Source organism: Macaca fascicularis, chromosome 13, assembly GCF_037993035.2.
Source record: "Macaca fascicularis isolate 582-1 chromosome 13, T2T-MFA8v1.1".
In the NCBI taxonomy this organism is placed as follows: Eukaryota; Metazoa; Chordata; class Mammalia; order Primates; family Cercopithecidae; genus Macaca; species Macaca fascicularis.
Genome location: NC_088387.1, coordinates 120,579,807 through 120,591,785, shown reverse-complemented (window position 1 = coordinate 120,591,785; position 11,979 = coordinate 120,579,807). Strand labels below are relative to the sequence as shown.

The following is an 11,979-nucleotide window of genomic DNA, read 5'->3' as shown; positions in this document are numbered from 1 at the left end:
GTTTAGAAAAGGAGGAGGTCGTGTTGGATTGGGGTCCAGGGACTTGAGTGTGGGGAGCCCACAAGGGTGGGCTCCTGGTGGGCTCAGGCCCCCGGGTGACATTGTCCTGGCACTCTCTTAGGGTTACAGCCAGTACCCTGTAGGACACCTCCTCACTGGGACTGGATTTTAGGCCACTGTGGTGAGGCAGGGGGTGTTTGGAGGCAGAGAAGAGTGCAGGACTCATGGGTGCACAGGGGCTCGGAGGGCTTCCTTCAAGCTGCTGTGGGCAGTGCGGGGCGGGGAGGAAGGCTACTGGCCAGGGCAACCCACCGGGTGCAGGTTCCTCCCTGGGGCCTCCCTCTAATGTGTCACTCCACAGGGGGACCAGGCCCTTTGGAGGAGAAGGGGCCACCCTTTCTGCAAAACCCAGCTTACCTTTCTTCCCCAGGCTGCACTGAATTCTGGCGGATGTTTGAGTCATTTGTTCATAATAGGAATCCCTTAAACGTCCACAGCAGGACCAGGTCAATCCTGGCCGTAGACAATCAGCTTCACCATCTGCATCTAGCAGATGCAGGAAAAGGCACCGTCATAAGTTTCAGAAGCCATGTTTCTTCAAGGTCTGAAGAGAAAATGTGTGACTGAAATGTGCTGAGTGTCACTTTCCTTTCTGGCCTCTCCCTTGCCCCTCCCTCTCCCCGACCACATCTGCCCCAGGAGCCCCTACCCTGAGGGGATGGAGGTAGAGATGTCCGGGAGCCACTGAGGAACCTAAGGCAGGTGTCCAGTGCCTCTGCCCCGGACAGGACTCCACAGAGGCCACTGGTGGCCATGGCACAGGGGCGACTCAGCCACTCCAGGCCAGGCCAATGGCAAATGGGCCCCCAAGCGCCCTGGGAGCCCGCAAAGGACCTCAGTCTCCATCTGGTGGGTGAAACGAGGCCACTGCAGATTGTGAGCAGAGCTGACATCCACAGGTGGGCCCAGGACACAACCTAGGGCCAGGAAGTGATGGAGGTGGCCACCACACACCAAGCAATTAATCCCCCAACATTTGCAGAGAACTGTCTACGTAGCAGACCCTGCAAAAGACACAGGAAGTTACACTCCACTGCAAAGACACGCGTACGCATGAGGCACGTGTAAGGTCATGCACCGCGACCTCTGCAACAGATGGACAGAGTTGTTCTGTGCAAGCCCCTACAGTGAGCTGAGCCCAGAGCCTCGCACAGGGCCCAGTGCCAGCTGTGTGCATGTGGTCAGTACAGAAACCAACGTCAGCTGGGGAGACCAAGGCCAGTCCAAGTAGCAGGTGATATTTGACCTGAGCCTTTAAAAATGAGTAAGTAATGTAAATGACAAGTTAACAGGTGCAGCACACCAACATGGCACACGTAAACATATGTAACAAACCTTCACGTTGTGCACATGTACCCTAGAACTTAAAGTATAATTTAAAAAAATAATTTTAAAAAATGAGTAAGTGTCGATAGTGAAGACTCGGGTCACTGATTCAGAAGTCGCTCCAGGCAGAAGCAGGATGTGGGAACAACAGCCACATTTTGCAGAGATTTCACAGGAAGGTTTCAAACCCAGAGGGATTTCTCCTCAGCCCTGAGAGCATGAAATTAAACTGAACATTGCAGCTGAGACGAGGGGGACTCGTTTCTCTTTGCAGTGAGGGAAGGGACCAGCACTCCGGGGAAGAGCTGCCCATGGACAACGCCACCCAACAAAGTCTCCCGTTCTGTACACAAGAGCACATCATATCATCTTATACCAAGGACTGTCTATTAATTCCCTATTTCTCAGCCTCTGCTGGTGAAGTTTCTGCCTCTTACTTCTGAAGTCCAAGCGGTGAAGGGCCCTTGGCCCACACAGTCTCAGGGTGGCAGGAACAAAAAGGCAGAATGGAGTCTGCGAACAGAACCTCTGGCAGCCGTCAGGTGCCACCGGCACAGGAATCTCTATTACGTGAGACACGGAGGGGAGGCTCCCTCTAACTTCCAACAGGAATGCAAAATGTGCCAGGCCGGGCGCGGTGGCACACGCCTGTGGTCCCAGCTACTTGGGAATCTGAGGCAGGGGGATCTCCTGCACCCAGGAGCTGCAGTGATCCGTGACTGCACCACCACACTCCAGCGTGGACAACAGAGTGAGACCTTGTGTCTTAAAAAAAATAAACTAAATTTATAAATTACCAGGTTTGTCTAATTTCTAAGTATGAAAAGCAAAACATAAGGAAATTTTGCAGCTTGTTTTATGACTTGTTGCCTCCTTTCCTTCTGACTTGAGTGTGTCATCTGAGAGAGGGCAAGGTGGGGGAGTTCTTGCCCTGGGAACATGTCATCAAGCTCTCGGCTGGCGCAGGCGGCCCAGGACATTGTGTTCCCAAGTCCTCCCTGCTCAGAGCACGACCTTGGCTGGTCCCCGTGGCTCACATGCAGCTGGCTTCCATGGCAGCCGGACCCATCACTCAGAGTGATGCAGGTTGACTCAGCCCTGGTCTGTCCAAGTCTAAATTTCCTCTTCTGTAAAATGGGAATAACCTGCCTCCAATGGTGAGAGTGAGGTGGGGTCGGCCAGGCAGGCAGGGAGCAAAGGGAACACTGCCTGCGTTTATGTAACTGGGAGGCCATCCCCAGTGGGGCCCGAGGCATCACAAAGGCCCCTGTTTGCAAGACGCCTCGAGTTCTCTGCTGTCTCCACAGCTGGCATCCAGCCTCACAGACACCCTCGACCCAGGTGAGGTCCCCACTGTCCCCATGTTGAGTGTCACAGGGAGACGCCAGCAGGACCCGGCCTGCCTCTTCCTCAGGGGAGGCCTGGACGAGGCTTCTGGGCCAGGACGTGACCCTGGATGGGGCACAGGGCAGCCGCAGTGAGCGGCCAGGACTCAGGCTGTGGGGGCCTCCCTGACCCTGCCTGGGGGTGGGGTGGGGCCAAGGAAGCCCCAGGCCTTCAATTTAGGATTTGCTTCATCAAACGGATCAATTCAGGCTCAAGATAAGTGGGGCTTCCTGTTGGAACTCAGTCCCGTGGGACCCTTCCAGGCAGAGGGTGTGGGAGGCTGCGCCCATCCCTGCCACGCCTGGCCCCCACCGTGTCCCTCCGTGCATCGCAGACATGTTCTCCTGCTGACCTCCACCCTGCAGACGCGCCTGGGTCTCCCCCTTACTGTGTGGGACACAGAGGGGCCCTGCAGACCTGGGGGGAAGGAAAGAGTGGGAGAAATGGGAGGCGCTTGCAGGACTCAGCACAGCCGCCTGGGCCCAGCCTCTCCTCAGGCAGACCAGGACCCCTGAGTGAGATCCCCCAAGGTCCCTTCCTGTCTCAAATTTCTTCAACTTTTACAATTAAAGGAAGAGAAGAAGAAGGACGTGCTCTCCTCTCTCATGCCCATTTTCTTCTATACCCTGAAGATCCTCAGGTAGCTGGGATTCTCTGGCTGCTCTGAAACCCCGGCCACGTGTCCATTTCCAGGCGAGTGAGTCCCGGCTCCCCACTCCTGCCTCCTCCTGATCTTCTCCCCACTCCTGCCTCCTCCTGATCTTAAACAAGTTTGAGGCTCCAGGTAAAGATCATGGAGCCTCACCCTGCTTGCTCAACTCAGCAACTCGGCGGTTTCCCCGACGGCGGGTGGAGAGCTGGACCCTATCCCTCCACAAGCTGCATCTGCCCTGCCTTCTCAAAGGCAGCAATTCTGGGAGCCTGATGGCTTCATCCGGAAAATAAAAAGGAAAGGCCACGCGGAGGGGTTTTGTGCAGGGAGCCACTGGCCCAGCTACCGGCCAACCCGGGAAGAGCTAGCTGGGTGACGAGGGGACGGAAAGGGCATGATGAGTGGGTTTTGCCAATGCTTGTAGCCAGAGACCATGCACGGGGCTTGAAAATCCTCTCTTTAGCTCGAAAAAGCCTGAACTTTGTCCCTAAATAAGAGAGTATTTTGTGGTTCATCATCCATAGAAGGAGAACTCAAAGGAAAGGGCGTGATCACAGCAGTGAGGCACTGACTGGGGTCCTTCCTGCGCAGTAAGCGACCACTGACGGGGGTCCTTCCTGCGCTATGAGCCACCGGGCAGTGGGGCTGTCCTGCCGAACCCCATGCAGGGCCCCTCACCAGCAGGTCCTCTGAGCCCACCCTGGCACACAGTGGGCTCCTTTGGGAATGGACCCGGGAAAGCCGAGCTGCCCCAGCCTGCAGGATGCCAGGGCAGGGGCAGCCCCTTATCCTGGCCTCCCCTGGGCCAAGTTCCACCTCTCCCACCTTCCTCATCTCCTGAATCCCCTCCTCCTCAGCCACAGAGAGCGCTCCCACCACCCTGGGGAGTGAGATGGTGATGGTGACAGCTGTGGCCATGAATGTGGCTGGGGAGCTTTGTACCCAGGTGCTGCCCTGGTGCCTCACACCTGCTAAGTCATGTCATTCTCAGGACAACAAGCAGAGAAACAGGCAGGAGCTGGTATTACCCCATTATACAGATGAGGAAACTGAGGCATAGGGTGATTAGTGCTCGTCCCCAAATCACAGAGCTGCAGAGTGGTGAAGACAGAACAAAACCCCAGCCAGCCAGAGGCCCTGCTCCCCACACTGCCCTCATTCTAGAAGGTTCTGCCGTAAAACCAGTCCCGCCCATTGTGGATGAGCCCAACAGAGATTCAACGAGACAGGAGAGAGGGATGGAAGATAACCCGGGGCCCAGCACACAGGGACGGCTCTGACAGATCCTGTGCAGTCAGGCTAGTTGAATACACAAGCAAGCGACCGTGCCTGGGCTGTCTGGACTCCGTGTCCATGGCCTGGGTCACCCTTGGCCAAGTGTGGAAACACGCAGCTGGGGGCTTCCTCTGGCCGAGCATGGCAGCTTTAAGCACCATGGCCAGGCAGATTTTCTTCTGCACCACGGTGTCCTCATCCCAGGCTAGTCTCTGCTGAGGAGCTCCCTTTCCTGCTCTGGGCAGTGCCCCCACCTTGGCAACGGAAAAAATTCTACCCTGCAGAGAGTAAAATTGCTGGTGCTCGACGGGGACACGTGCATGGCAGTCCCTTCCTTGCAAAGCTACTGAAAATCCACTGGGGCTGGAACAGGGCCTGGCCTCTGGCTCTGGGGCCCAGCAGGCTGTGGGGAGTCACTGGAGGAGAGGAACTGGACTGTGCCCCCTTCAGAATCCCCCTTTAAAGTGGAGAGCTGGGGACTGACGGCGTGCCTACAATACGGTATGCATGTGGTCAGTAAAGAGACCCCACTGTCAGTCCATCCTCCCACAGTGCTGGCCCCGACACGTGGGGACTGCAGAGTGGGTTTGCCTGGGAAGAGGAAGCATGGTGGTGCAGAGTGGGCGGTGCAGCAGACGTGGGAAAAGCAAGAAAAGAAAAGGGGAAGCCGTGCAGAAAGCAAGCCATGGTCAGGCTGAGTGTGCTGCCCCCTCCACCCGGCTTCAGGAGTCTGATGACTTGACTTCTTTTGTCGTCTAAGCCAGGATAACAGGAAAGCCAAAACGAAGGGCTTCAGGCCCAGGAAGATCAGAGGCAGCAGTGCTGGAACTGGCTCTGTAAATTTTACCGACTATTAGATTTTCAGAAAATTTGTGAGCTGGTTGATGTTAGGTTTGTAGCTGGAATTCAGTCATAGGTAGAGGGAGAATTTACACCACAGAAATCAGCTAATGCCAAACCTCAGGACTCCTCCCCGCCTGGACAGCAGGTGGGGGACACTCACCGCCGATCCTGTGGGCCCCGCAGGACACTCGGCACTTCTGAGCAAGGTTCGCTCGTCTGCAAAGTATGGGCAGTAATCCATAATGGCAGGGCTGTCGTGAGGTTTAGAACAGTGTAAGTGCAGTCTGCAGCCCAGCTTGATAGACAGCATGTTCAAAAAGCATTAACCAGCACTGTTGTGATTACCTTAGACGCACCGCAGGCCAGCCTGGTGGGTAACCAGAGACCGTTCCAAAACATTGGCTCTGCCGATCAAACAGAAACACAGGCTGGGAAGCCTATTTTTTTAGAGGGTGGAGGAAGCGCCACAAGATTTTTCCATAGACCTACGGAAATCAGTTTTTCCAGTTTCTGGAGCTCATTTCAGGACATGCCAGAAAGGCGGCGTTTCACTCCTGGGCTGGCTCTGAGAGGCTGCCTTCTTGCAGCTTCCAAAGGAGGCACGGAGGTTCCAGGCTGAATGCCCTGCAGGGAGGGGACCTCCTTCAGCTGCTCTACCAGGAGCCACATGATCGGGGTGGAAAAGTCGGGGCCTTCCAAGTACACAGGGACCAGAATCTCCCAAATCCCACTGGAGACAGACCAGCGTGCCCGTTGGTCGCCGCTGGGAGGCTCCCGGGGACACGGCCTCGAGGAAATGGCGGATACCTCCTCAAGTCATGCCACACCCAGACCTTACCCTGGACCATCTTTGGTGGCACACAAACCTCAACAGCGACCCCTTCCCCTGCGAGTGCCAGGCCCCCAGCCCTCCCTCCCACCCCACCTGCGCCTCCACGTCCTCAACCCAGTGCCCTCCAGCCACAGGTGCAGGTACTGTTTTAAAATTTCTCACATTGGACAGTGACCTCCTGCATCATCTTGCTGAGGCACAAATCTAAGTCATGTGCATTTCATTAGCTAATCGTTGGGGGGGAAAGTTAGTATTTGTGTTGATGGCTAGCACTGACCACAAAAATTAAAAGAAGGTGAAGTGGGATAAGATGACAGTGATTTATAGCCAGGAAACAAATGTTTTGCATAAATATGAGAGTGGAATGCTAAGTTTGGTGACAACTCATATCAGTGACAGAAACAGGAAAAAGCAATTTATGAAAAGGTTTTATTGTGTGCTTCAGCTAGAATTTATTTGTATTGCTTCATAAGTGAGTTTAGCTTTGTTTTATAAAACCATTAAGGGTCTGAATGGGTCATCGAATTCTCCAGTTCTGTGTTATTAAATTTTAGGAGGAAAATGATGTGCAGTGATGGAATTCGAATGGGCAGCAGTTGGTGGATGTTTCAGAACGCTTCCCTCGAGAAGCCTCACCACGGAGTGTCCTTCAATCAACCTCAGCCCATGCTCACTTACCACCCTGACACTCCCATTCCTGAGTCCATGTGCCACCTCCTGGATGCCACAAATGTTCCCAGGCAGAGCTGTGCCCTCACCTAGAAGAGCCTGGCCCTTGTTTGCTGGTGAGGTCCTGAAGGAGGCCCAGGTCCTCCGGGAAAACACGGGGCTGCATGAAGCACACCTCCTCACATTGTCATAGAGATGATGAGCTTTCTAAGTGTAAAGCACTCTGCCAACACACACATCGCCTCCCGACCTCCTCCGGCCAAGCACCTGCACCCCCTGGTCTCACCAAGTCCTGCCCCTCACTTCTACCCAAGCTCCACTCCAGGGAGAGGCACTTTGGCCAGCAGAGAGCTTTTTGTAAATTATTCATCCAACAAACGTTTGGGTGTCTCTTCCATGCCAGGTGTCGGGCGCGGCCCGGGGTGCTGGACTCTCTGTGAGCACAGGCTGCGGCAGAAACAGTCGGTCCAGAGGTCATGGGTGATGCATGAAGTCAGAGGTCCTGGGAGCAACGCCACGTGCAGCCGATGTTTGTGGGGGCCCCGAATCGCCAGCAACAGAGGACACATGTATCTGGCGGCGGCCTCTGGAGACACGAAGGCCCCGTGTGCTGGGCCAGGACCCGGGGACCTGAGAGCCGGGGCTGCAGCTTGCGAAGCTTGGGCAGGATTCAGCGTTTCCTCCCAAATGATTCAGAAACCTCTGGAAAGTTGTGAAAAGGAACGAAGGAAATCAGGCTGATGTCTCCAAAGGACTCTTCAGGCTTTGGGGTGGGGGAAGCGAAAGCCAGGAGAATAGGGCAGGGTGGGCCTGTCCATGTCTGCACGCGGGCCCGAGATAGACGTGGCAGCGATGAGGCAGGGGCACAAGGGAAGGGAAGGCTCAGAGCAGGTTTGCTGGAGCCCATCCTCAGATGGGCGTCTCTGTTGAGGTCGAAGAGGCCCTTGATGGGGCTTCAGAGTCTGTGACATTCCAACTTCAAACCACTGCTGGGCTTCATGTGGAGGTGCAATGATAATAATCAGAACAAGCTGGGGGTTCTAACATGATCTTGCTCACCGCGGGCGGATTCCATACACTGGTCACTTGTAATGACTTCACATTTCTTAGTACGACAGAAGCCTCCAATCTTGAATACAAACTCATACAGGCCCACAGGCGCTGCTGTAAAACGTCCTGTGGAGAAGGTAGAGGCGTCCAAAACTGCCTTGTGAACTGGTTTTTGCTGGCAGCATTTAAATCCACTTCCCTCAACCCCCAAAATGGAAAAACAATTTTCATTTGGAAGAGCTCTGGACACCGTGGTCGGCGAGAACGACCTTCTTGGAGCCTGCGGTTTCCTGTGGGGAGGGGTTTCCTGTGCCCTGGGCCACGCGTGGACTTCTCTCCCTGAGGCAGAACGTGGGTTGGGGAGTTGGGTCCCCAGGCTTGAGATCTCTGGGTCCATTGAATCTCAGCAAAACACTGGCTCCCAGAAGAATGGGGATGCTGGGCGGCTCCCATGGGCCAGACTCCCCTGAATGCTCTGCTCATCCCTCCCACCCACAGTGTTCCTGAGCCCCCGGTGAGGCCACATCCTGGGGGACATCCCTGTGTGCTGAAGCAGCCGCAGCTGTGCCCAGGCCACAGGGGAGCCCCCGACACAATCCTGGGAGGCAGTGGTCCCTTGTTGTACTCAGTCACCCTCTATACTAAACCACCCACTACACCAGTAAACCACCCGCTACACCAGTAAACCACCCGCTACACCGGTAAACCACCCGCTACACCGGTAAACCAACCGCTGTACTGGTAAACCAATCACTCATTACACCAGTAAACCAGCCACTACACCAGTAAACCAGCCACTACACCAGTAAACCACCTGCTACACCAGTAAACCAGCCGCTACACCAGTAAACCAGCCGCTACACCAGTAAACCAGCCACTACACCAGTAAACCACCCGCTACACCAGTAAACCACCCGCTACACCAGTAAACCACCCGCTACACCAGTAAACCAGCCGCTACACCAGTAAACCAGCCGCTACACCAGTAAACCAGCCGCTACACCAGTAAACCACCCGCTACACCAGTAAACCACCCGCTACACCAGTAAACCAGCCACTACACAAGTAAACCACCTGCTACACCAGTAAACCACCCGCTACACCAGTAAACCACCCGCTACACCAGTAAACCAACCGCTGTACTGGTAAACCAATCACTCATGACACCAGTAAACCAGCCACACCAGTAAACCACCCGCTACACCAGTAAACCAGCCATTACACAAGTAAACCACCTGCTACACCATTAAACCACCCGCTACACCAGTAAACCACCCGCTACACCAGTAAACCACCCGCTACACCAGTAAACCAGCCGCTACACCAGTAACCCAGCCGCTACACCAGTAAACCACCTGCTACACCAGTAAACCACCCGCTACACCAGTAAACCACCCGCTACACCAGTAAACCAACCGCTGTACTGGTAAACCAATCACTCATGACACCAGTAAACCAGCCACACCAGTAAACCACCCGCTACACCAGTAAACCAGCCATTACACAAGTAAACCACCTGCTACACCATTAAACCACCCGCTACACCAGTAAACCACCCGCTACACCAGTAAACCACCCGCTACACCAGTAAACCAGCCGCTACACCAGTAACCCAGCCGCTACACCAGTAAACCACCCGCTACAGCAGTAAACCACCCGCTACACCAGTAAACCACCCGCTACACCAGTAAACCAGCCGCTACACCAGTAAACCAGCCGCTACACCAGTAAACCACCCGCTACACCAGTAAACCACCCGCTACACCAGTAAACCAACCGCTGTACTGGTAAACCAATCACTCATGACACCAGTAAACCAGCCACTACACCAGTAAACCAGCCACTATACCAGTAAACCACCCGCTACACCAGTAAACCACCCGCTACACCAGTAAACCAGCCACTACACCAGTAAACCACCTGCTACACCAGTAAACCACCCACTACACCAGTAAACCACCCACTACACCAGTAAACCAGCCATTACACCAGTAAACCAACCGCTGTACTGGTAAACCAATCACCTATTACACCAGTAAACCAACCACTACACCAGTAAACCAGCCACCACACCAATAAACCAGACACTATACCAGTAAATCAACCACTATACTTCTAAACCAACCACTATACTGGTAAACCACTTATTACACCAGTAAACCAGCCACTATACCAGTAAACCAGCCACTACACCAGTAAATCAACCATTATACTTCTAAACCAACCACTATACTGGTAAACCACTTATTACACCAGCAAACCAGCCACTACACCAGGAAACCAGTCACTACACCAGTAAACCAGCCACTATACCAGTAAACCAAGCACTACACTAGTAAGCCAGCCACTACACCAGTATACCAGCCACTACACCGGTAAACGAGCCACTATACTGGTAAACCAACCACTACACTGGTAAATCACCCATTACACCAGTAAACCAAGCATCACACCAGTAAACCAGCTACTACACTGGTAAATCAACCACTACACCAGTAAACCAAACACTATACCAGTAAACCAGCCACTATACTGCTAAACCAACTACTACATCAGTAAACCAACCACAACACTGGTAAACCAACCACCACACCAGTAAACCAGCTACTACACTGATAAATCAACCACTACACCAGTAAACCAACCACTACACCAATAAATCAACCACTATACTCTAAACCAACAACTATACCAGTAAATCAACCACTACATTGGTAAACCAGCCACCAAACCAGTAAACAAAGCCACTACACAAGTAAACCAGTCACTATGCTGGTAAACCACCCACTAAACTGGTAATCCAACCACTACATCGGTAAACCAGCCACTATGCTGGTAAACCACCCACTAAACTGGTAATCCAACCACTACATCGGTAAACCAGCCACTACACCAGTAAATCAGCCACTATACTGGTAAACCATCCATTACACCAGTAAACCACCCACTTACATTGGTAAAGCAATCACCATGCTAACCACTACACTGGTAAACCACTCATTACAGCAATAAACCACCACTATACCAGTAAACCAGACACTACAAGAGTAAATCAACCACTAATCAGTCAGAGGGCCTGAGAGCAACTCTGTATAGTGTGGTGGACCCGAATCGCCAGCAACAGAGGACACGTGTACCTGGTGGCAGCCTCTGGAGACACCAAGGCCTCATGTGCTGGGCCAGGGCCCGGGGACCTGAGAGCTGGGGCTGCAGCTTGCGAAGTTTGGGCAGGATTCAGCGTTTCCTCCCAAATGATTCAGAAACCTCTGGAAAGTTGTGAGAAGGAACAAAGGGAAAACCAACTACTATACAAGTAAATGAACCACTACACTGGTAAACCAACCACTATATGAGTAAGCCAACCACTATACCAGTAAACCAACCAACACACCAGTAAACCTGTCACTATATCAGTAAATCAACCACTACACCAGTAAACCAATTGCTTTATGAATAAACCAGCTGTTTCACCAGTAAACCAACAACTACACTAGTAACCTGGCAACGATGCCTGTGACCACCACAGGGACTGCCCACCAGCCAGGACACTGGCGCCCGGCTCTTCCAAAGCAGCAGACGCGGTCCCTGCAGTCAGAGAGAGTCAGCCCCTGGCAGCAGAGGTCAGGTCATCCTGCATTTGTCCCAGGAGCCTTTCCGGAACTCTTCCCGGCATGGTCCTGGGTCACTTCCAGTCCCCAGCTGGGCAGAGGAGAGGACACCAGTTTTCCCCCGTGCATTAGTGACACAGCCATTGAGGGTTCTTCAGGAGGGAGGGGACTGAAGAAAAATATATGATCAGGGATGTGCTAACCCTGCAAGACTCATCATTACAACAGAATGAAAAGGGGTATCTAACATATTTTATTTCTCAAATTGCAGCTACAGG

General features: G+C 53.5%; 1 long non-coding RNA gene across 2 annotated transcripts in view; it reads right to left on the bottom strand.

Annotated features, from left to right (window-relative positions):
• LOC123568448 (uncharacterized) overlaps positions 1–11,979 on the bottom strand; it is a 32,268-nt gene that overhangs the window by 2,136 nt on the left and 18,153 nt on the right. For both annotated transcript variants that reach the window (XR_012422717.1, XR_006691824.3), the window contains exon 2: positions 418–604. This is a non-coding gene — a long non-coding RNA (uncharacterized lncRNA). The remainder of the gene's footprint in view (positions 1–417; positions 605–11,979) is intronic.